Below are 24,611 nucleotides of genomic sequence, written 5' to 3'. Positions count from 1 at the left end.
CCTAACCATGGCAACAAGATGCAAATACTGCAAAGATGAATACCAATTCAGTTTTCTGCAATTTTCTTTTTTCCACCTCTTCTACTTTTTTCTTGCTCCCTATTTTCCCTTACTGCAGAAGCAGAAGCTTTCTCAGCCAGCTACTGATTCACAGAAAGCTTGTAGAAATTTCATCACCAATTTGACTGAAATTCCAACAGGAATTGGAAGTATGAAGGAAAAAACTGTTTGACTAAAAGAGTCTTGTTTCATTGGGAAGTCACAATAGAATAAAATTAGAGGCAGAAATTTTGTGTTCCACAATCTAGGTACAACGGATTACAGATAAATAATATTATCAATAGGAAGGCAGAGCTAAACTCTTCCTCCTCTTAATTATGAGCAGGAACTTGCAAATGTCATCAGCATTTCATGGATGCAGTAATAGATAAAATTTCAGAATAGCAGATAGGAGAAGAAATTTCTATAGAAAACAGTAGGTAAGCTTGAAAATCTGATGAGTGGGGAAGTCATTGCAAGAAACACAAAGTATTAAGTTGGTAAAGAAATTGAAATATGAGGAAAGAGGAAGGAAAAAAAAAAAAGCCCAGAGTGAGATGAGGTAAGCAAATATCTAAATTCAAGTCTAAGAGAGTCAAGGAAATGAATGTTAAGGAGATGTAAAGGTACTAAAGAGAGCAGCCTGACAGACAAGGGCTACACAAACTGAATGGATGAATACACCAGGTCAGGCAAGACCAAGAAAACACAGAACATGAAATAATGCTAAATCAACACTGTGAGTGATTTGCCAACAAACACAAAGACTGCAAGTGGCAAGGCAGAACTAATGCATTCCCATAAACAAATAGGACTTTAACCACTGATAGAGGAAATAGTTTGCTTGTCAAAAGTTATTGCTGTTTCCTGATACACTTCAGCTGCTACACCTTTCATCTTGAGTGGGAAACAGGTCGAGCTTTTTGTTTATGAGAAAGTCACAAACAGTGAATAGAACTTCCTATATCACCACCTCCCTTAAATATAAAATATTTAAGATAATGGGGAAGGTTATCAGAATGACTATTCCTCAATATTACCATTAGTCTTATCAATACATCAGCTTCACAAAAAAACCCCCAAAAACTTCTCATAGGGTCAGCTCTCTATGTAATTTATCTTCCAAACACTTGCATTGATTCAAACCATAAGGATCCAGTCCTTAGTAAATAGGATTTGTTCTACTACATATATATACATTCACCAGAATAACAATTTCTACTAGTATAATAATTTCTACTAGTATAATAAATTCTAATAATTTCTAGCTTTTAGCAGTCCTCAGGGAAAAAATGCAACATTATCTTTGCATAAGACATCATGGTTCCATCTAGATGTTGCTTCATGGACAGTTAAGAGGATTCTGGAGGCAGATGGTAAAAGGAAACAAAACCACAGACATTGCAAGAACATATTCAAGATCTACATGGACTATAATGAAAGTATTTGGTCTAAATTACATATTAAGCATTTTTGGCTCAAGAAGTCCAAGGTCTAGGGTCCCATTTCACTGAAATTGGTGAAAATCATCTCATGTGGTCAATGACAATTCGCAGTAATACTTTGAAATGTTCCAAAAGCATCCACCCTCTTTCACACATTTCACATACAGTGTCACATAGGAGAGATACTCAGAAACCCCACACACCCACACAGCCAACCACAGGTGACAGAAGAGAGACAACCAAACATCCTTTATAGACTTTGCTTGTTTCCATTAGTTCCTCCACTCCTATTTTGAGAATAAATTCCCCATAATGCTCTGACAATGCATAATTAATTACATTTATTGACACTGAGGTTAGAACATGAGTCAAGTGTTGTCACATTAAATATTGCACAAGAGTGCCATGAGGCTTTTTTTGATACTATGAAATCTGAAGATGTCCAAAGAGATGTTTGTAAACCCACCCTTGTGCAGAGTCATGTTTAAGCAGTTTTTCACAGGAATCAGCTGGCAGCTCAGTGCCTGTTACTAGCACAACACCACCTCCCAGCCCATGCACTCCCCCCAAAATTTGTATGCATTCACTTGATCAGGCTTTCAAATTGCACTTTTCTAACAACAGAATATGCTTCCTGAAGGTTGGTAAACATGCTTGATCACCAGCAGCCACGCTTTAGAGCTTGCACTGGAATCTTTCATGTTTCAACAGAGGCTGTGTAGTGAGTGTCAAGCAAAGAAACACTCCCTTGCATAACACCCTTTTTGCATTTTTATATAAGCACTAACTAAGAAGCACATACTGCTAGAGAACAAAATTATTTTGCTGCATATCAGATTTTTCAAATCTGATAAAATTTACTTAGGTATAATTTAAATATCTCATCTTGCTCTTCTCCCCCTTTGCTTATATGCCATCTAAACGTCAAATCCAACAAAAGAATAAACCACCAAACACTTGGTACTTGGCAGAGCTTTGTAGAAGCAGCAGCTCTCATTATTTAGTTTTTAACTATTATAATGCATGAAACTTCATTAGATAAAATATCTCATTATTCCCTGAAGGTCAGCCATTTCTGAGGCAATTCTCAACAGTCAAATAACACTTTCATCATTTTAAAATAATAAATTTAGTGGGGCAAAAAAAAAAAAAATCAATACACAACATATTGGGCATGTGCATATAATGATTAAAGAAAAAACACCATACAGCACTTGTTGCAAAATCTGCTTTACAAAAATACAGAAGGAAACTATCTTTCAGACTGCATGATAATGAAAAATAAAATATGGTGCATTGGCATTTTTCCCCACTTAAGTCAACACTTTTATTTTTCTGGACAATAGGGAGAAGGAAGGAGTTTGAAGGACAAAGCAGGAACCACAAATAACCCAGATCTAACATTAGCAGTGGGTGAAAGATAAATGCTTAGGAAGTTTTATGTGCAAAACTGAAGTGACATTGCGAACACTGCAAGCAAATAGACATCAGGAAGATTAAAAATGCAAGCAAGCAAGACTTAGAGAAATGTCAGCAAAACCACTTGGAAAAAAAACCTCCCAACACTTCAGCCAATTCCAAGAAAGTAGTTTTTAAAGTACAAGAGCAGAGAGTTTTTCCTTTCAAAAAGAGAAAGGCGCCAAGACATCCCACAATTTTTATTCAAGAACCTTGACAAGAATTCATTTTTAAATTTAGTGTTGCATAACTCAAAAAAAATAGTCATCCACTGAATTAAATTTGCTTTAAATATATTCACTAACATTTTCCATTCTTCATCCTTTGCTGAAGTTGTTTTTTATTGCAATATGGCAAGAAAGTTTTGGAAGCTCAGGTTTGGAAAGAATATTAAATTAAATACCCGTTGTGCAATTTTTCAAGAAAAGCAAACAAATGGGACCAGCTAAAACAGAGTAAAACAAAACCCAAACAAAAAAGGATGAATTGAGGCGAAGAACAAAAGTAATAACCCCTAGTTTTCAACAAAACACATTGCCTCATGTACCATTTACAACATAATCAGAATTCAAAGGAAATAAAATGTATAAAATTTGTAAGAAGGTAAGGCTGGTAACAAATTCCAGTGACACAGACAATCCATTCATCTCCATTTGACCTAAGCTTTCAATTAAAGCAGGAGGGGAAACTAGCAGTATTGTTAAGGGCTAAATTGTCAAGAGGTTTTAAGTGAATAAATAAAATGATATTACAAGGACACGTCACAGCTCAACTAACATATATGTATGAAATAATATAAACGTATAAACGCAATTCCAATTCACAAAAGCCCCACAATCCTGACCATATTTTTCACAAGTCAAATTGCAACCCTCATGTGTATTTTTCTGCTAGGAAAGTCAGATTCTAGGTAGCAAAATGCATCAAACTGGAAAATACAGTATAGGCCACAGAACAACAAAAGAAATTTTATAAAAAGAGGAAAATTACCACAGCTCCCTCCTTGCCAAGCCTGGATTTCACTGAGGTACACAGTGAACACCTCCTATCATACAGAAAGGTTTTTAAAGCCACACCTACCTCTCCAGAGTGGCATTTGCACCACAGTAAATCCTGCTCGAGGATTAGGAGACTTTGCTCTCTCTGATACCAAGGACAAAGTTCTGTCTTGTGCCCAGCAACCAAGCCATGCAACCAGAGATAAGAACGTGGGGACGGACTGGACCACAAAGAAACAAACCTCAGGAAGCACTGCTGACAAGAGCGAGAGTCTCAGTTCCTTCTGGTCCTGTAGGCATCACAGCAGAGCAGAGTTCTCAGAAGAGATCTGAGAATGGGCAGGCTCTGCAGAGATTAAAGGGAGATTTCTCATCTGTGGCTGGGAGGAGGAAGGCAGAAAGCAAAAAGATGCTTTTCACAGAGTGGATCTCCAGGCAAAGCCACCGTGGGCAGCACGAGGCTGGGGGAGGTAGGAAACCTCCCAAACCCTGCTGGGGAGGAGGATGGGGACAGGCAAGTGAAGACAAAATGATGATGTGTCAGCGGGGGAACAGGAGGGGAGCAAAGGATGGGAAAGGGAACGTGGCCAGACCAGTGTGTACAGGGAAATACAGGGAGCTGTCAGCACAGCAAAGCCAGAGAAAAATGCTTTTGCACTAAATTGAGACTAGGAAGGGGGAGGTGTGTTTGCCTGTTAAAACATTTATGCTGCATGACAGGCTATACCTCACAGAAAGTGTGTCAAAACTCTGCAAGACTCACGCTTGGGAGTTTTCTGCCTTTTTATTCTTATTTTTAATATTCTCACATTCAGAATTTGGAAAGAGAGGCTGCTGCTGTGGCTGGGAAAGAGTGGGAATGGAGATGAAAACAACTTCAAGAAAAATGAAATTTGATTTATTAGCCTAATGGAGGCTTACTGTGCAATATAGGACTTACATGCAAGAGTATGTCACTGCAAAATTAATACTAATTTACAGGGTTTTTTTCTTCAATCAAAAGCTCTGTTACTATCTACATTTAATCACTATAACTATCAAGGAGTGAGAAAAAAATCTGAATCTTTGCCAATACCAACATCTTCCTTTACTACAGAAGTGTGCCTTAAATGGAAGTAGCACAAAGAAAAATAAAGGGGTTTTTGTCAGTCATGCCAGATGACTGTCAATAAAAAAATGCCTAGAATTTGTTAACAGTTTCTAAAATATTTTTTCTCCTAAATTTCAAAGAATTGATGTCTCAGAGGTGCATCTACAGAAGTGTTGTTTTTATTTTAAAAAGGCTGCTTTTTGCCTTTATCATTAAGGCTTCTAAAGCACAAAAGGTCCTTTTCCTGAATTTTAATGTATCCAACAGGTTAAAGAATCCTAGAGAGATCCTTCATGTTATGCAAAGTACTGTCCTTGAAAGTTTGTGTTGTTTCTACCTTTGAGTCTACAACATTAGGATTTCTTTTAATTAACTGAGAACTATAAGACAAGCGAGAGGGGGGGGAACAAAAAAAAGTCACTTTAATTATGGCAACTGTCAACAGCACAGCAAGAATTTTACAGAAATCTCAATAAATATGCAAAGAGGTGTCTAAGAGATTTATGAACACGCCCAAATACCCAACTAACTCCCACAGCATTTAATGAGACACTCCTGGGTAGTCCTGTGGGTGTCAGCTCACCTTCTACAAAGCAGACTCGGGGAATGGCTGAGCATAATTCACACCTGTAGTCCCCATCGACGTCAGTGTGGTGTGGTGGGCTTTTGGCACCTCCAGAAAAGCCCACACATTTAAGTCACTTCTGATTATCTCCATCTGTGCACATTTATTCCTGTACAAAATTATCTCATCTCTGTTTATAGCTTAAACTTCAAGCTTAGACCTCGGGCTCACACATGGAGCCAGGAATACTAACAGCAATTTATAAAAGAGTAGGAGTGAAGTTGGAATTTTTCAGCACCAGCTAATTTCTTCTTTCTCCCTCCCCACATCCTTCTTAACATGTTAAAGAAGGAGCGAAATAGAAAAAATTTCTTCAGGATTTGGAATATTTTACTTGCTACATTTGGAAATATAAATCATAGCTGTAACAAGAATTCATGAGAAAAAAAAAAGTTTGAGATTTGAATACGGGTACTGAAAGTTATCTTTTCAGCTGCTCTTTGTGGTTTGCTTGAATATAGAAAAAAATTAAGAGCCTGCATTTTAAGTTTTAAGTATTCCCAACTTTCCTCATAAGAAGAAATTGAAGTTTACAGCTCTGCCTTTTTACATTGTGTCAGTTAAACACCTGAATTTAAGATATTTTTATAGTGGTGCATTTTATATGTTATGAATATAAATACCTTCATAATCAATAATATATATTAATAAAAATAAAATATAATATATTTTATGGAAAAAACAGACTAACATAATGAATGAAGAAGAATCTGAAGCAAAAATAAATATATATATGTATACATATATACACATATATACAAATATATACATATATATACGTATATATCTATATATACCTATATATATAGATACACATATATAATATATCTATGTATATATATACACATATATATATATACACACATATATATATATATATATAAGTATATGTGAAGTCATTTTCCAGCACTTGACTTTTGAGAGGGTGGTCAAAATCTGTTTAATTGTGGTATTCAGAAAAGAACGTGATCACTTCAAGGACTATCTATTCCCATAAAAAGTGTGTATATTTAGTAAAATCTTTCTTGGCATCATCTTCAGAACATTCATCTTAACAGATGGAATAAAAATGTGGCTCACAGGCAGGACAGACTGACCTTCCAGGACAGGACTCATTTAACCCACAGGCAGATGGGACAGCAGAGTTTAGGAACACTGCACATTTCTGACTCCAGTTAGTTCAGAAAAAGTTTTACTGGGTCAGTCACTCAGATCTGAAGACCTAATAGTATTACAACTTCCTCAGGTTCTGCAGGACCATAATAAATCCTATAAATACAGATATCACAGCCAGGACTTGTGCACCAAAACGCTGCAAGGTTTGTGCACCAAACCTCCCCTGCAAGAGGATTTATTGCTGTTCCAGGAGTTCACATTGCCAAGAAACTGTGGTCTCCATGAACACAGGACAAGCCTGACAAGGACCCTGCAGAGGCTGCAGCAGGCAGGGATTGCTGCTGTGCTGCCCTGGAACTCCCCAGCATTGCACAGCTGACGGCACGGTGACAGTGACAGCCCACAGGGACCCAGCCCAGGCTGCAGTCAAGGTAAGGAGACAGATGAGAAGACAAACCTTGGAAAGCCTTTTATCCTCTGCAAACTGAAGTAGATTAGTTAACAGCAGAAGCAGGTGAATGGGTGATCACTGACAGGGTTGTCAGGCACTGGCACAGGCTGCCCTGGAAAGTAGGGGAGCCACTGTTCCTCAGGGATGGAAATGTCACATGGATATGGCTCTTAGGGACATGGTTTAGAGGTGAACTTGTCAGTTACAAAAAAATAAATCGTCATGGCTTGCAGCAATTTGAGAGGGCATAATTTCCATCAATCAGAAATTCATCTAAATGATGTTACTCAAACTGAAAGTGCATTCATTTACAGTACAGAGAAAAAGAAAACTACTATAAAATCACTTACAGTCATGCAATTTTCCTTTTTTTTCTTTTTTTTTTTTTATTCTTAAGTAGTGAAAGTAGCAGATCGTTTCATTTAGGAAAATAAAACATAAAACACTGAGTGGTTAACCCACCCACTGAATGCACTTACGTCTCTTTTTATAAAAGATCTTTAACAATATACTCCTCGAAGAAGTATAAGAAAAAGTTTGACCCCAAGTCAGCATTTCTCTCTTTTCATTTCTGTTTTCAGCATTGTGCCTGATCTCTCCATCATCCTTAACCCCTACTGCAGTGCCTGGCAATGACCCATTGTTACAGCCTTGCAAAGTGACAGAGCATCTCTTTCAATTTCTGGTTTTCCAAAAAAAAAAAAAAAAAAAAAAGTATTGGGAAAAAAATCCCCAAAAACCTACTTTCAATTTCTTAAAAAACCATTCATTTGGCTGAACATGAACATGGTGTCTCTCAATACAAAAGGACAAAAGGTGTCCTTGTTTTCCAACACCTGTTAAGTAGTAGCTTGCATAAAAGCAAGACTTTTTCTGACAGTGTAGGATTTCATATCCAGCTTTTCAAATGGCAGTTGACCTCCCCTTGCCCTTCCTAAGTATTTAATTGCCTTAGTCTACTGACACACTGGGCCACTGCCACATGAATCTCATCCAGCACACAGTCAATACTTCTACTTGAAAATTTGCTATTAAAATATAAGAAAGCCTTTTTTATGTGTTCTGCTTTTAGATTTTAGATTTTTTTTTTTAGATTTTTTTCTCCATTGCTGTAAATTTTTTATTTGGTTTTGTGATTAATTTTTTAATTAAGTCCATCACACAATAAAGTAGTTCAAACAAATACTACAAGGTTTGTGATAGTACTCACTGACATAGATGTGTATGTGGAATATACAAGAAACAAATAGAGCAAATTTACCTTCAAGTATTATCTTAAAGCAGCTCATATGTTCATGGAGCACCATCAGGAGGAGTCTGTCCCTGTTTTCTCTATACCTCCTCAATCTGACATTCATAAAAATTAATAAGATTCCCTCCCAAAGTTTCTTTTCCCTGGGTTGGACAGTCCCAGCTCTCTCAGCCTCTTATCCCATGGCAGATGCTGCAGTCCCTTACAGGTACAACTTCTCCAGTCAAAAGTTAAGTAGGTAGGGCAACCCATTTTGACAGAGTGGAAAACCACTCAAACCTGAACACTTCAAACCAGACAGAGCACCCAAAGTGGTGCACAGGAACATGGGAGTTCTAGAAGTATCCATAAATGTTGTGGCAGCAATTCAGTTACTATTCTTGTTAGCATGGCATCATCTGTGAAAAACCAAATATTATTCCTTACATAGATATAGTACTTGTAATACAGAATAACATAACAAGCATAAAATGACTCAGAGGTTAAGCACAATTTACAGTTTCAACTGAGTTGTTAACTCTGAAAGTGTTTTAAAAAACCAAGGTATTCTGATGCTTCTCACACTTACTTGAATTTTACTACCAGAAGCTGACATTTGCCCATCTTGATCTGCTGTAAGTGAAATATTTTCAACACAGTTGTAAGAACAGCATCAACATAAGTCTGTATGTAACCAAACTCAGAGTCAGCAATAAGAGCAGCAGTAAGTCTACCAAATGAGAACAGACACATTGGAGACACAGTCCAAGGTACCAAGCTGGTACACTGTATAGGTTTTTAAAGGCTTACTAAAACTTCAAAGACTAAATTAATAAGTTTCATGCTTCAAATATCTATTCCAAGCATCTTACTTGATTTATGCACAGTTGGTTTTTAAAAAAACCCATGCAGATAAAGAATTTTGGAGCCAACACTACAAATCTTGCAACCATTTACTAGAAAAAGCCATTAACATCTTGCAAAACCTTTTTTTTCCTCCAAGCAATAAGCATTCCTTCATCAACACAATTTCCTACACACAAGTAAATGTATTTTGGCCTCAAATCTTGGCTGCCTTTATCCGAGTAAATGATACAAGTCTTTTAAAAATGCTTTGAAAGAACTGTATATCCAGTATGAAAGAAAGGACAGCCATAGATATTCTTCCACTCAACAGCTTTCCATAATTGCAGTATTTTATCAATGAAACTTTATGCAGGTTACTGTCAAACTCATTCTGTTTCCCAGACAGTCCCAGAATACATTGCAAAATATCATTAAGTGTGTGAAAAGGATCAACTTTCATCCCAAGTGATTAAAGACAAGCTTGGTCAATTCTCATATTTAAGTTAAGGCAAGACCAGAATACAGCACACCTAATTCCAGGTCCCTTTTAAAGATCTTCCCACTGGCTCTTTTCAGCAGTACCTTCCTCCAGGTACCTTCATCTTCAGAACAGGATTCTGGTTTGTCTGAGTTGCCTTATGAGTAAGACTTCAAAGTTCTGCTTTAAAAAGTCTGTTTACCAAGTATCCATGCATATATGCAGTCTTCAGGAATTTACTGAAATTGAGTAAAACTTGACTAGCATCTCTTATATCAGACCCAAGTCTCCACTAGTGTAATGAATGTGCTTATCCCATGCATACACATACAAATTAAGTGAAAGCCATTCCCACAAACAGTCCCCCTTTTGATACCTCAAAATCTGAGTTATTAAAAATAAAGTAAATTAATTATCCAAAGAACTTGAGTATCTAGGCAGTATTGTCTCTTCCATGTGACTGCTGCCAGGTAAGTAAAGAGCAGAAAGCTGAAGCTCTGTGTGATTTATACAGTATTCAAATCATCTTCCTAGAAATTATTGAGTAAGTTTACCAAATCTCTACAATTTCAGCTTTTTCAGATTTAAGAAATACAAGTCAATCAAGTCCTGCAGATATTTGATATTATTTATTTCTATATTGTGTGAGTAAAAGCAAAACGAACGACAAATGATAAACAGGAACTGCAGAGGAAATGGAAGGGAAAAGGAAGAAAAGGAAGCAGAGGTGGACAGTTAAAGCAGTTCTGAAGGGACAAAAGGGGCACATAAATGAGATAATGCTCCCTATACCCCAACAGCTGTTGAAGAACAGTAGCTGAATTGATTTCTTCCTTAAACAAACCCGCAATAACTCTCAAGAGTTGCCGTGGAAGGAAGCACGGGGGGAAAAAAGCCCTGCAAAGTTCATTTTGATTTGAGTGGGAGAGCTCCTGGGACCTGGCTGCTGCCTTTCACTGCTGACAGTGCCCCCAGAGCTGCACCTTCTGTGCCTGCAGAAGACAGGAGCATGACTGGAACTGGGTTCTAGGGTGCAGGGATGTCACTTCAGGCATGACATCTCCCTCGTGAATGTGACATCCTCCTACTCCCTGCCTTTCACTTCAGCCCCCTTTTCCAGAGAGATGAAGACCTCACCAAGCCATTAGGGGAATTCTCTGTGCCACAGAGTGTGCATTGCAACAGCTCTTTTGAGGCAGTAAAACTTGGGGCAGGAGCACCCACAGAAATTTACATCAAGCTCAGTCCAATACATGTCTTTTCACTGAAATGGGCAAAGCCTATCAATATTAGCATGCCAAGCCAGCAACAAACCCCACACAATTTAAACAATGTTGTCAATACAGCACGATATTACTCATACACTTCACACTTATAGTGCAAATTATCATCTCTCCACCTCAGTTTGGCTTCCTTTCCCATCATAAAGGACACAGAAAAAGGAAATAAAACATCTACAGCAGCTAAAACCCTCCACATAACATTCTAACATTCAAGCTACAATAGCCTTCATTTTTCTGCTTCCTTACACTTTTCACAAAGTTGAATAAAAATTCACAGAGGTGACCTCATAAATAAGGCTGGTAAAGCATTATGGTCTCAGTCTGTAGGAACAGGTGACAAAATGCTTACCTTCCAAACAGCCCCACACACAGCAGATGGCAACCCCTCGCTAAGTGTGGAATTGAGGAACAAGGCTCTCTCTGCAATCCCTCACAAGCACATGAAAGGTACTGCTAACAAGGAGAAAAACATCTGGAGGAGAGTGTTTATATATGGAACACACTTGTTGAATAAGCAAACGGAAGTGGGAATTTGCATTTGTTAGTGTATCTATGGTCTGGCTGCTTTGCAAACAGCTACAAGGCAATGTAAGGAAAACCCAGACAGAAAGGCTCAGAGCATTTTTGGGGCAATGTGTACACAATGTTTTCCCATACCTCTTTTACAGCATGTGCAAAATGAACAGCTTCAATGGCACATCTGACTTTAATTTAAATATTAAAGAAAAATACCATTTTTTAAGCTTGTGCACACATAAAAATAATCGTGTAGCGGAAAGCCACAGCACAAGACAGTGTGAACTAAGCAAACAATCCATTGCTTTTTCTGTACAATTTCCAGTTGTCATTCTAAATTAAAACAGGAAGAATTTAAGGAGCTGTCTGTTTTCAGATGAAAATCCCATTCCTAAACAGGATTAGCTGGTAACCTAAAAATATCAGTCAGTAATCTCCAAAAGTCATAAGCTCATGCACCCCACAAGTCCAATACAATCACTAACTAAAAGAAATTAGGTCAGAATCCAAATCAGATCACACTACAGTAGCATCAATCTTCTTATTTCAGAGCTGTCACATTTTAAATCTTTCACACAATTCCTACATAAATTATTAAAAACAGAGGAGATTTGCCTCCAAACAGAGACTAACTAGAAGTGACATTCTAGTTTATTGTGACAGTTTAAAAAAATACATATCTTCAGTCACTTAAAACCTACGTCTCTAAATGCACCCCATCAAGCAAGCAAACCAAAGTTATCTGACAGGCTGCTTTTGTTTCCCTAAAATGATCTGCGATCAGGTGACAGTTCTGCTGTCACTGCCATGGACTACCTTCCTTGTACATTCCCAAATCTTATTTTCTATATGTAAAAAATAATAAACAGTATAAAACATCTGACAATTTTTGAAATCTATTGGTGTAAAGCCACACCTTTTCACAATGACAAGAGTCTTGCAAGATGCAGACTCCAGGACACACATGAAGTATTTGAGCATACTGCAATAGCTTCCATCTGCAAGTCATTAGCTGCACTATTAAAGAAGTGGCCATTTCAGCTCACATTGTTGACTGCCTGCCTTGACTGAGTGCCATTTGGGCAAAACCACAAATATCCAATGAAAGCATCTCACTGGTACTGTGTTCCCAGAAGTGGCATCGCTGACTTACTGACAATTATCACAGTTTTTAATGGCTTTTAACCTTGGTGCAGTTCACTGACTGCCACTGCTGGCAAGGAGCAGCTATGACCAGAAAATAAGTTTTATCTACAACTTTTAGATAGAGGCTGACTCCAGAATGAGAAGTAGTGTGATACTCAAGTCCTATGACATCTTCAACTCTAAAATTCACGCTTTATCTACAAACTTGTCACCAAAGCCAAACCAACTGGGTAGCTAATGGCAGCAGTACACTTCAACACTCTTATTTTGTCTAATTTTATGGTGACATTTATGAGCTGTAATAAGCTATATGAGTCAGTGTCATAAACCTTCATAACACATAACAAACTAGAGGGCAAAGTAAGTGGTTCGCCTCCTAATTAAACAATAGTTTAAATTCTTGCCATGCAGAATAAACCTCTTATTAAATATCATCATTTTTGACTTCTTATATAACAAGTTTCTGTCTATCCCTGGATGAGTTACAATGACAATCACAAGTCTACAGACCAGCAATTCCTTTGGGAAGGGACATTTACCGACTGCAGTTTGAGAAAATATAGAAAATGTCATGAGAAAAGCCAAACAAATTTTGCACTCCTCACACATAACCACCCCAAAAATGTCCCAAAAACCCCACATCCAAAAAACACCAAAACAACCCCAACAATAAAACCCTGCCCAATGATTTAACCAGCTTCTACTGCCTCATCTTTGCTAGTAGACAGAATCTACATTTCTTCGTGTGCTCTGGGCCCACCAGAAGGTAAAGTACTGTCAGCATGACCTGGCACATGAACAATGCTCTGTAGACACAGGGTGCAACCAGCAGACATTTATATCACCATATCAGCGGTGCAAATGGCATTGAACAAGCAGGGGGTTTGTTTGACTTTGTTCTGCTTCTCTCTCCCTTGGATCAGTTTACTTGCAGTGGACCATCTCTGCTAATTTTAGCTGCAGTTCTCAGTCATTTTCAGCCAAATCCAAATAGTTTCTCAGGAACTCATACTCCCAGGCATGTAACATCACACTGCTTAACTCTGACAAACCAAGTTTGCATATTCTTGCTACAGGCAAAGCAGAGAAATTGGAGTTCTCTTCATACCACAATCTAGCAGTGATGCATAAAAAACAATCAAACCCTGCAGTGAAGAAACCTTCACTTCATGCTCTCTTGTGATGGGATATCACAGCTATGAGAGGATAAAGCACAGTCAGCCAACACAAACTCAGTTTGAATGCAAGGCCCAGTGAAGAGCTGTGGGACCCAGCTTATACAGCCTGTCATGGAAGACAGGCATGAGAGGCCTTTTTCCTGCCAAAGTGGGCTGACAAAAAGGTTAGCCTGGACAGTTAAATTTCCTTGCTGCCACAGCTGTCAGAGAGCACTCCTGCGTGGCTTGTCACTTGTCACTACAAGTTTCACAAAAGAAGGTAAATCTATTTCTTTTCCTCTTCTCACCCCATCTCCCCTGGAGCTACGAATTAATTAAAAAAGCTTAAAGAACTATAAAAGCCATCAACAAGAGGCAGGGAGAAGTACAATTAAATAAACCCAGTAATGTAAAACCCAAACTGCAGGCAGACAATTGAACACAGTATCCCTGGGTTGATGTCAATATAAGGAAGGTGGAAAGAACATTGTGTTACAATCTAAGCCTTAAGAGCAAATTTCTTTACACTCATATCAACATAATAATTTTCTAATGCAGGAAAGAAAGCAGTTCAAAGTCTCAGCTGAAATATAGACTGAACAGTAATCTCATAACCTTTGTTCTCTGTTAAAAGCTTGATGGACTTTGTTAGTGTTTATAATGTCACAAAACATTAGGCCTCCATCAATTGCTTACCTCATTTTGAAATGGGCAACAAGGTATTTCTTTTAAAGGAAAGAAGAAACTTCTAAAATATCTTGTCAGCTCTACCCAAAAGCTCTACAGAGCTCTTCAGTTCCAACAGTACTGATCCCATGGTCCTAGAGCTATTACTTATGGGTTTGTCCTTGAAGAAAGCCCTGCCAGTGACACAGCACCTGAAGAGGGTTACTCTAAAACAACCCCTACATTTCTCAGTAGTTACACCATTTGTTATGAACCAAAACCTACTAATGCTAATGTCAGAATTATCTTCTGACACAAAATCCACCAAACAACAACCACAACAAATTAATTAACTTTCACCAACCTAACATCTTTCTTATCAACAATATTTAAACAAAACAGTACTGCTTGTATAAAGCACAGACAGCTCTTAATAAGAGGTCAAATGAATCAACTTATAAAGACCAGTTTATCAAGTGTGTGCCAACATACTGTGGACACCTTATCCTGAAAATGTATTAATGGCTACATGCCAGTCCTACTTCAAAGAAAACCACCATGCAAGTCATAACTAAGCCCTCCTCTAATCACAAACATGAGAATTCCTTAACTCTTGGAAATGTGTATTCAGAATTTAAGGGGGAGGGCAGGCAGACAAAAAAAAAAAAAAAAAAACCAAAAACAAAACAAAGAAAAAAAAAAAAACCAAAAAAAAACCTCAAGAAACCCATACATGACTTGTTTTCTGCCAAGGGCAAAAACACCAGGCATTCTCTAAAGGGCTGAGATGACTCTGAACATTTTAGAGGATGATGTTCTGGGCACATTCAGCAAAAATGCACTAAGAACTTGGAAGTCCAAGAGAGCTTCCACAACAATGATAATAGATCCTTTGAAAAACAATTATCAGAGCAACTATGGAGGAAAAAGTGCATGTACATAAGCAAATAGGACTGGACAGAAGAAAATAATTGGCAGAAAAACAAGATCTTCAGATTCAAATAGGGAAATACATTTCATTCATTTTCCTCATTTCTCTCAAGTTGTTAGCAACCTCTAATGTATTTTGTAGTATTGCTCTTAACTAAGATTTACCAAATGTTATAAGTACATATTCTAACATTAGATAACTTACACCAAATGTTATAAGTACATATTCTAACATTAGATAACTTATTCCAAAACAAAGTGAGTGCATACTTTTGCTATCTCTGTAACTAAGATCTGGGAGAAAGAAAAGCCAAACAAAGCCAAGAAGAAAGGTTTTTTGTAACCATAACAAACAATAGTGAGGTTTTATCTACATACTTCTTTGAAGGTCATCATAATGGGCCATAACAAAGGAATTGTTATCACCTAGGTTAAAATCTGATGAATTGTAAATAAAGATCACAACTGCTTATATTTGAGCTGAAGTACTTATGCTGGAAAAAAGCATACATCCACCATCTGGTGCACAGTAATTACAGAAATTAAAACCACATTTCTGTGGCCTGCCTTTAACAATTTTTACTGATACAGTAATACTTGATCTTCTTAGGGAGCATAATCTGAACTCATGCTGTTAAATGATCATAAGACTATGCAGTGCATGGCATAAGCAGTTCATTAACTGGACTCTTTAAAAACACTTGCTCCCCAGTATTAGTGGAAACAGTTCCTGTAGGTTCACGTCACGCCGTTCAATTTAATCCACAGGCAAGGCAACTTAATTTCACACCTGCTGAGTGATATCATGATGGATGGCACCACAGCAGGTCATTAATTTTGTTTCCTTTTGATTAATTTCACACCATACACTGGACACAGTCTTTTGAGCTAGGGTGTCTAAGAGCAAGGCTTAATGCCTGCAAAGGGCTAAAATCAGGTGTCCTGGTTTAGGACAAATTAGGGGAAATCTCCAAAAGGGAGCCCCCCAAAACAAAACAAACCTCCAACCACCCCTCCCCCAACACCGGGTTCGGGAAGGAATTTCTCGGAGGAGCAAAGTGGAAAACAAAACCTATTTATTTACAAGTAACAAAAGAACACTCCCCAACACAAGAAAAGGAAAGAAACAGACTTTGTGTATGGTGAGGGCGTCAAGCTTCTCTTGCAAGCTCCAGGTGTCCTGGACGTCTCAGGTCAGGTCCGGAACCGGTCCAGTATCTTCAGGGGAGGGTAAGAAAGAGGGAACAAAAGAAAAGGAAAAAAAACAGCGCAAAAAGCAGAAAGCAAGCAAGCAAAGCGGCTAGCCAAGCCAAGCAGCAAAAAGCCAAAAGCCAAAAAGGCCTGGTCAAACACTCCCCCCCTCTCTTCCCTGCCCCGCCGCAGCAAGACGGCCGGGGGGGGGGAAGAGAGAAAAGGCACAGCTGCCAGACACAACACACGATATTGGGATAAAGGCTGTCAACCCACGACACTCCACCCCTTATCCCATATCGTGAATATACAATAAAAACTTTCATTTCACTTACTCACACCTTTGACACTTACGCATTCCTCTCATCTTACTTGCTCAGACCTTTGACACTTACAGTTTCCTTCTGTCTCACATTCAACAAACAATGACATTCATATATGAGTCTCATCCCACAATCAGGTCTCCCTGAGGTACACACCGTGTTGTTCCATCTTTCTGCATTATCCACCATGTATAACCTGGTCCTTGAGCAAAGACAATCCCACGGATGGGTTTGTCTGTACTCGAGGCAGGGTTGATCCATACTGTCTTTCCCAACAAACCTCTGACATGGGCCACTGGGGCTTTATCCCCATCTACTATATTAAGGAGCTCAGACTGAGCAGGACCTGCTCGGTTGGTGGAACCTCGAGTGTTAACTAACCAAGTAGCCTTTGCTAAATGCTGCTCCCAGTTTTTTAAAGACCCCCCACCTAATGCTTTTAAGGTGGTTTTTAACAATCCATTATACCTTTCCACCTTCCCTGCAGCTGGTGCATGATAGGGGATATGGTATATCCACTCGATGCCATGTTCCCTAGCCCAAGTATTAATAAGATTGTTTTTAAAATGAGTCCCATTATCCGACTCAATTCTCTCGGGAGTACCGTGCCTCCAAAGGACCTGCTTTTCAAGGCCCAAGATAGTGTTACGGGCTGTGGCATGAGACACAGGGTAGGTTTCCAACCATCCCGTGGTGGCTTCTACCATGGTTAGTACATAGCGCTTGCCCTGGCGGGTCTGAGGCAGTGTGATGTAATCAATCTGCCAGGCCTCCCCGTATTTGTACTTAGACCACCGCCCCCCATACCAGAGGGGCTTCACCCGCTTGGCCTGCTTAATGGCAGCACACGTCTCACAGTCACGAATAACCTGAGAGATACTGTCCATGGTTAGATCCACCCCTCGGTCTCGTGCCCACTTATAGGTGGCATCTCTACCCTGGTGGCCTGAGGCATCATGGGCCCATCGTGCTAAGAATAACTCTCCCTTATGCTCCCAGTCGAGATCTATCTTCAACTCCCCTATCTTTGCAGCCTGATGTACTTGCTGGTTGTTTTGCTGCTCTTCATTAGCTCTACTTCTGGGGACATGGGCATCTACATGGCGAACCTTCACAGGTAACTTCTCTAACCGAGTAGCGATATCTCTCCACTCTTCCGCAGCCCAAATTGGTTTTCCTCTTCGCTGCCAGTTCGCCTCTTTCCATCTCTTCAGCCATCCCCATAGAGCGTTGGCTGCCATCCAAGAATCGGTATACAAATAGAGCCTTGGCCACTTCTCTCTCTCTGCAATACCTAGGGCCAGTTGAATAGCTTTGATTTCAGCAAATTGACTGGATTCGCCTTCTCCTTCAGTAGCCTCTGCAACCCATCGAGTGGGACTCCATACAGCTGCTTTCCACCTCCGTTTCATCCCTATGACGCGACAAGAACCATCGGTGAATAGAGCGTAACGCGTTTCTTCTGCTGCTAACTGATTGTATGGCGGAGCTTCCTCAACCCGGGTCACTGGCTCTTGTTCCTCATCCGCGACACTAAAGCTTTCACCTTCGGGCCAATTTGTAATTATTTCCAGGATCCCAGGGCGATTTAACTTCCCAATTCGAGCGCGCTGCGTAATGAGGGCAATCCACTTACTCCAAGTAGCATTGGTGGCATGGTGGGTAGAGGGAACCTTTCCTCTGAACATCCATCCCAGCACCGGTAGTCGGGGTGCCAGAAGGAGTTGTGCCTCTGTACCAATCACCTCCGAGGCGGCTTGGACTCCTTCATAGGCGGCCAAGATTTCCTTTTCTGTTGGAGTATAGTTATCTTCAGACCCCCTGTAGCTCCGACTCCAAAATCCCAATGGTCGGCCTCGGGTCTCGCCAGGCACCTTCTGCCAAAGGCTCCAGGACAGACCATGGCTCCCGGCTGCAGAGTAGAGCACGTTCTTCACATCTGGTCCCGTCCTGACTGGACCAAGGGCTACAGCATGAGCGATCTCCTGCTTGATTTGGATGAAAGCTTGCTGCTGCTCAGGGCCCCAATGGAAGTTGTTCTTCTTGCGGGTAACCAGATAAAGGGGTCTCACAATCTGACTATACTCAGGGATGTGCATCCTCCAGAAACCTATAGCACCTAAGAAAGCTTGTGTTTCCTTCTTATCAGTTGGTGGGGACATAGCAGTGATTTTGTTAATAACATCTGCAGGAATCTGACGCCGTCCATCTTGCCACTTCACTCCCAAAAACTGAATTTCTCGGGCAGGTCCCTTGACTTTGCTCTTCTTAATGGCAAATCCGGCTTCCAAGAGAATATGAATTATCTTCTCTCCTTTCTCGAACACTTCTATTGCCGTGTTCCCCCAAACAATGATATCATCAATATATTGTAAATGTTCTGGAGCCTCACCCTCTTCTAGTGCAGCCTGGATCAGTCCATGACAGATGGTAGGACTGTGTTTCCACCCCTGGGGCAGTCGGTTCCAGGTATACTGCACTCCCCTCCATGTAAAAGCAAACTGGGGCCTGCATTCTGCTGCCAGAGGTATGGAGAAAAATGCGTTAGCTATATCAATGGTCGCGTACCACTTTGCTGCCTTGGACTCCAGCTCGTACTGCAGTTCCAGTATGTCCGGTACAGCCGCACTCAGTGGTGGAGTCACTTCATTCAAGGCACGATAGTCCACAGTCAATCTCCATTCTCCGTCAGATTTTCGCACGGGCCAGATAGGGCTGTTGAAGGGTGAGTGGGTTTTACTGACCACCCCTTGGCTCTCCAGCTCTCGGATCATTTTGTGGATGGGGATCACGGCATCTCGATTCGTCCGGTACTGCCTGCGGTGCACTGTTGAGGTGGCAATTGGCACTCGTTGTTCCTCTACCTTCAAGAGTCCTACTGCAGATGGGTTCTCTGATAGTCCAGACAAGGTATTCAATTGTTTAATACCCTCTATCTCCACTGCAGCTATTCCAAAAGCCCACCTGAATCCCTTAGGATCTTTGTAATAGCCATTCCGGAGGAAGTCTATGCCCAAAATACACGGAGCCTCTGGACCAGTCACAATCGGATGTTCCTGCCACTCCTTCCCAGTCAAGCTCACCTCAGCTTCCAACAAAGTCAACTGTTGTGATCCCCCTGTCACTCCAGCAATGGAAACAGGTTCTGTCCCCACGTGTTCCGATGGCATTAAGGTACACTGTGATCCGGTGTCAACCAATGCTTCATAGTCTTGTGGCTCTGATGTGCCAGGCCATCTGATCCACACCTTCCAGAAAACCCGGTTCTCCCGTGCCTCTTCCTGGCTGGAGGCAGGGCCCCTCTAAGCCAGATTGTCCTTCTTTCCTTGGGCATATGCCTTAGAAGTTCCTTCAAGGGGATCGGACATGTCATCGTCATCAGCATACTTAACATCTCGGCTACGAGCGACCGGAGCTGCTATCCTTTTGGTGATACTTTCTCTTTTCTTCAAATCATGCACCCGTTGTGCCAAAGCAGCGGTGGGTTTTCTGTCCCATCTCCTCATGTCTTCTCCAGACTCACGCAGAAAAGCCCATAACTCAGCCCGTGGGATGTACCTTCTCTCCCCATCAAAGGAGCGCCAGCGTTGGACACCAGGGCCTCTAATTTGTACAGCTGAGATTTGAATAAGGTCCTCCTTAATCTCTTCCCGGAGTTTCTTATGATTCTCCTCTATTTTGTCCTCTAGTTTCTGCAGTCGGGTTTCCACTGCTGCAATTCTGGCATGAGTTGGGCCATGCACAGCATCTGCATACGCTCGAAGCTTCTTCGCCATATCGAGCACAGTCTCATATGTATCATCCCGCTTCATTATTGCTAGGGCAGAAGCGTATTCAGGTGGCCCAAGTCGCACAAGTTTCCTCCACATTATAGGTGTGCATGGTACCAGGTCCGGATTCCTAGTTGTTGTATCATCTGAGAAAATGAGCTCTGCCACCGCCATCTCTCTCAGGCGTTGGATCCCCTGTTCTATGGTCTTCCACCGTGTCTGCTGCATATAGAGATCATCCGTACACAGGTATCGTTCTGCTACGCTTCTTAGGACCCGTTCCCAGAGGCTGTGAGGGTTAGCCCCCCTCATCATACCTTGATCAATGACAGGATCATGTGACAGGGATCCCAAATGCCTCGCTTCAGTACCATCCAAAATCGTAACCTCCCCTGCAGCATCCCAAAGGCGGACTAACCAACTAATTATAGATTCGTCAGGTTGTCGTCTGTAATCCTTTCTTAGGCCTCTGAGGTCCTTCAGGGAAAAGGAGTCAATATTAGCTCCAGATTCTGTGCCCCTTGATGTGGCCTCTGATTTTGGTGAGGGTCCTTCTCCTGCATCATCATCATCATCCTCCACCTTTCGATCAGTCTTGCCTTTACACTTTCCACCTCTTGTATTAGCTGCAACAGCCATGGGTTGGGGCCTATTGTCTGATTCAGCTGCTAGCCTGGAGCCTGGGATGTTAGCTGCAGCCTGGGTCACTGGGATAGTAACTAACTTATCTCCCTGTTCCCTTTCTGCTATCTGCTGCTCCACAGTATCTAGCAGAGTACGGTAAACAAACGCCAAGGCCCAGCTCACTGCAGTAACCCTTTCCTCCTTAGTATTACCATGGCACTTCTCCCTCAAATACTTTGCCACCTCGACTGGATCCTGAATTTGATCAGATGGAAAGTCCCAATCTATAGGATCGGAAAATTCCTTTAAAGTCTGGCCCATGTCCTCCCATTTCCCACTCCAGTCAAGATTTTTCCTGCTTTGTTTTACTCCTAAGTCAGGAGTGTCTCTAACCCCTCTAGAAATCTCAGTCTTCATTTTATACACACTCCAGACAGTATAGAAAAGGCTTAATAAATTAAATGCCAGAAAGATGGTTTCTTTCAAACTCAGGGGAAATTCAGTATTTTCTAATAGAGATGTCAACAATTTGGAGGACAAGAAGGAGGACAAAGGCTGAAAAGCCCCTCCCCCTTCTTCTCCCCAAACAAACTGAGTAAACAACCATAACAGCAACCCATACATTCCTGAAATAAAGTCCAGCATTTTTATCCGACACATCATCACACATAAGACCAGCACAATGACTATTCTGGTTAGTGCCCCCCGCTTACAAAAGCTACTTATTAGGGACAACATCAGAGCTATTTTTGGGTAAGGAAATAACCCCAGGGACCACAAAAGTATTAAAACTTCAAAAACCCCTAGGGACCAGAAATACCGGCAAGCTTCCACTCCAAATGACATTATGAATCACCAATATGCCCACCAAAATAGCCAAAACCAAAATATTATTGTTATAGGTTTTTTTTCCACTGGTTTTTTTTTTGGCCTCCGTTTCCCGGCCAACGCACCAAAAAGTATATTGTCCTGGTTTAGGACAAATTAGGGGAAATCTCCAAAAGGGAGCCCCCCAAAACAAAACAAACCTCCAACCACCCCTCCCCCAACACCGGGTTCGGGAAGGAATTTCTCGGAGGAGCAAAGTGGAAAACAAAACCTATTTATTTACAAGTAACAAAAGAACACTCCCCAACACAAGAAAAGGAAAGAAACAGACTTTGTGTATGGTGAGGGCGTCAAGCTTCTCTTGCAAGCTCCAGGTGTCCTGGACGTCTCAGGTCAGGTCCGGAACCGGTCCAGTATCTTCAGGGGAGGGTAAGAAAGAGGGAACAAAAGAAAAGGAAAAAAAACAGCGCAAAAAGCAGAAAGCAAGCAAGCAAAGCGGCTAGCCAAGCCAAGCAGCAAAAAGCCAAAAGCCAAAAAGGCCTGGTCAAACACCCCCCCCCTCTCTTCCCCGCCCCGCCGCAGCAAGACGGCCGGGGGGGGGGAAGAGAGAAAAGGCACAGCTGCCAGACACAACACACGATATTGGGATAAAGGCTGTCAACCCACGACATCAGGTTTTGACTGCTTGCCAAAAGGCAAAGAACCCAGATGTGACACAAGTGAAAGGGAGCTTCACTAGGCTTGGCACTGAACTCTGACATGGTTACAGGTGTGGCAGCATATTTTAAGTGTGTTGTTCTTAAGTTCAGCCATAAAACAGAAATTCTGCAATACCTTACTTACAATCAAGAAGACAAAGTTAGTTTTATTTGCCACAGAAACCCTTCCATCATTTACTTACTGATGGTATACCTAACAAGGTAGAAAGATTTGCTAAGGCTACTACACTTCCTGATTTCAAATATTAAAAAAAAAAAAAAAAAAAAAAAAGCATGATTACACAGGATGAAAGAAGAGGAAGGAAAAGGTAACATCCAAAGATGACAAGAGCAGCCAGTGTTGCCACCAGAGCAGAAGGGGAAGCAGTGGGTCGTTTTGTCACTCCAGCCAGTGAGGACATCTGGGGTCTTTGGAGGCCTCTGGAGCCACAGCAGAGGGTCAGGCACAGCAGAGGGCTGAGCAGAGCCAGCCGCTCCCAGCCGAGGAACAGCCTGATCTCCCTGCACTCATCCTGCTGCTCACACCCCCCTCTGTGCTACATGTGCCAAATCAACAGATCCCTCCATGAGCTGATTCAGCTCATGAAAACAAAAGAAGCCTTTTTCTTACATTAGCTTTCTGCTTGTTTCACAAACCAAGCTGTCTAACAGATGGGTCAGGTGCATATCAGGGCTGGTGAAAATGAAAAGGAGAAATTGTATCTTCTGGTAGCAAAGAGATGTTTAGCTTAGACCTTCTCCCCCTTTTAGGGGATGATTCAAATCATCAGCCCCAAAAGCCTCATCTTCTCTATTGACTACAAAAGGACCTGAGCTTCCTAAATTCAAATTAGGATGTGCTTTCATCCCTTCTTTTCCCTTTCTCTGTGCATCCCAATATTCTACAGCACAAATATCAGGGAATCATTATTGCCTGTCACTCATTCAAAGCTTTTGCTCTTCTGTTCTTCAAAACAGTGCTTTACAACATAGCATGAGCAAATTTTTAGTCTCTCTGATCATGAAGAATAATTTAGGAAACACAGAAATGCTCATGCTTACCAGCAGCCATTTTTGGTAAGAGAAACTATTGCAAGTCAAAATAGTGGAGAGAGTGACAGGGACAATGGTTTTGTGATTTGACAAATGGAAATGACGTGGGACACGTGATTCAGTATGCATGGCTTAAATCTCTCAGCGTGACAAGCTTAAGTGAGGAAGACACGAGCTACTCTGACTCCATCTGTGCCAGCAGACTTCCACTTCTCCAACCAGAACTCGCTGCCCCCTCACATCTGCCCACAGAATTAACCTCAGCGTCCCCAAACCTTACTGCAAACTAAGTAGGGCAATAATTAATTTGCTATTTCAGCTGCAAATCTGGTCCTGCTAGTTTGATTAGCATAGTTCAGGCTGTGTAGACTGGCCTGTCCATCAAGGTTGCAGGAATCTCTCCTACAATCATCCTGTTGTCCTCTTCTGGTTCAGCACACTGACTGACATCATGACTTATCATCAAGTACTTGATCAAAGGCTCCACACAAAGCTTGAATAGATGCTGATTTGATGTGTTATAATGGTTACCTGTTTATTTGCCAACATGTAATTTTCAGCATGAACTGAAAAGTTTTACTGTCAGCTCCTATAAAGAATGTAAAATCAGGATGAATAAGAAGCTGGATTAATGGGACATAGCCACTGA

General features: G+C 40.9%; 1 protein-coding gene across 8 annotated transcripts in view; it reads right to left on the bottom strand.

The window, feature by feature from the left end:
• The window catches only part of MGAT5 (alpha-1,6-mannosylglycoprotein 6-beta-N-acetylglucosaminyltransferase), a 118,374-nt gene that overhangs the window by 81,128 nt on the left and 12,635 nt on the right, over positions 1-24,611 (bottom strand). For 2 of the 8 annotated variants that reach the window (XM_058028537.1, XM_058028542.1), the window contains exon 1: positions 4,183-4,471. The exons of 4 other annotated variants lie outside the window; for them this stretch is intronic. The gene's annotated coding sequence lies outside the window, so the exon portion shown is untranslated. 2 more of the 8 variants (XM_058028538.1, XM_058028541.1) reach the window with 2 other exon arrangements.

The sequence above is a fragment of the Melospiza georgiana genome, chromosome 7 (assembly GCF_028018845.1).
Source record: "Melospiza georgiana isolate bMelGeo1 chromosome 7, bMelGeo1.pri, whole genome shotgun sequence".
Classification (NCBI taxonomy): Eukaryota; Metazoa; Chordata; class Aves; order Passeriformes; family Passerellidae; genus Melospiza; species Melospiza georgiana.
The sequence above is the reverse complement of the archived record's forward strand: the minus strand, read 5'-3'. Positions and strand labels throughout refer to the sequence as shown.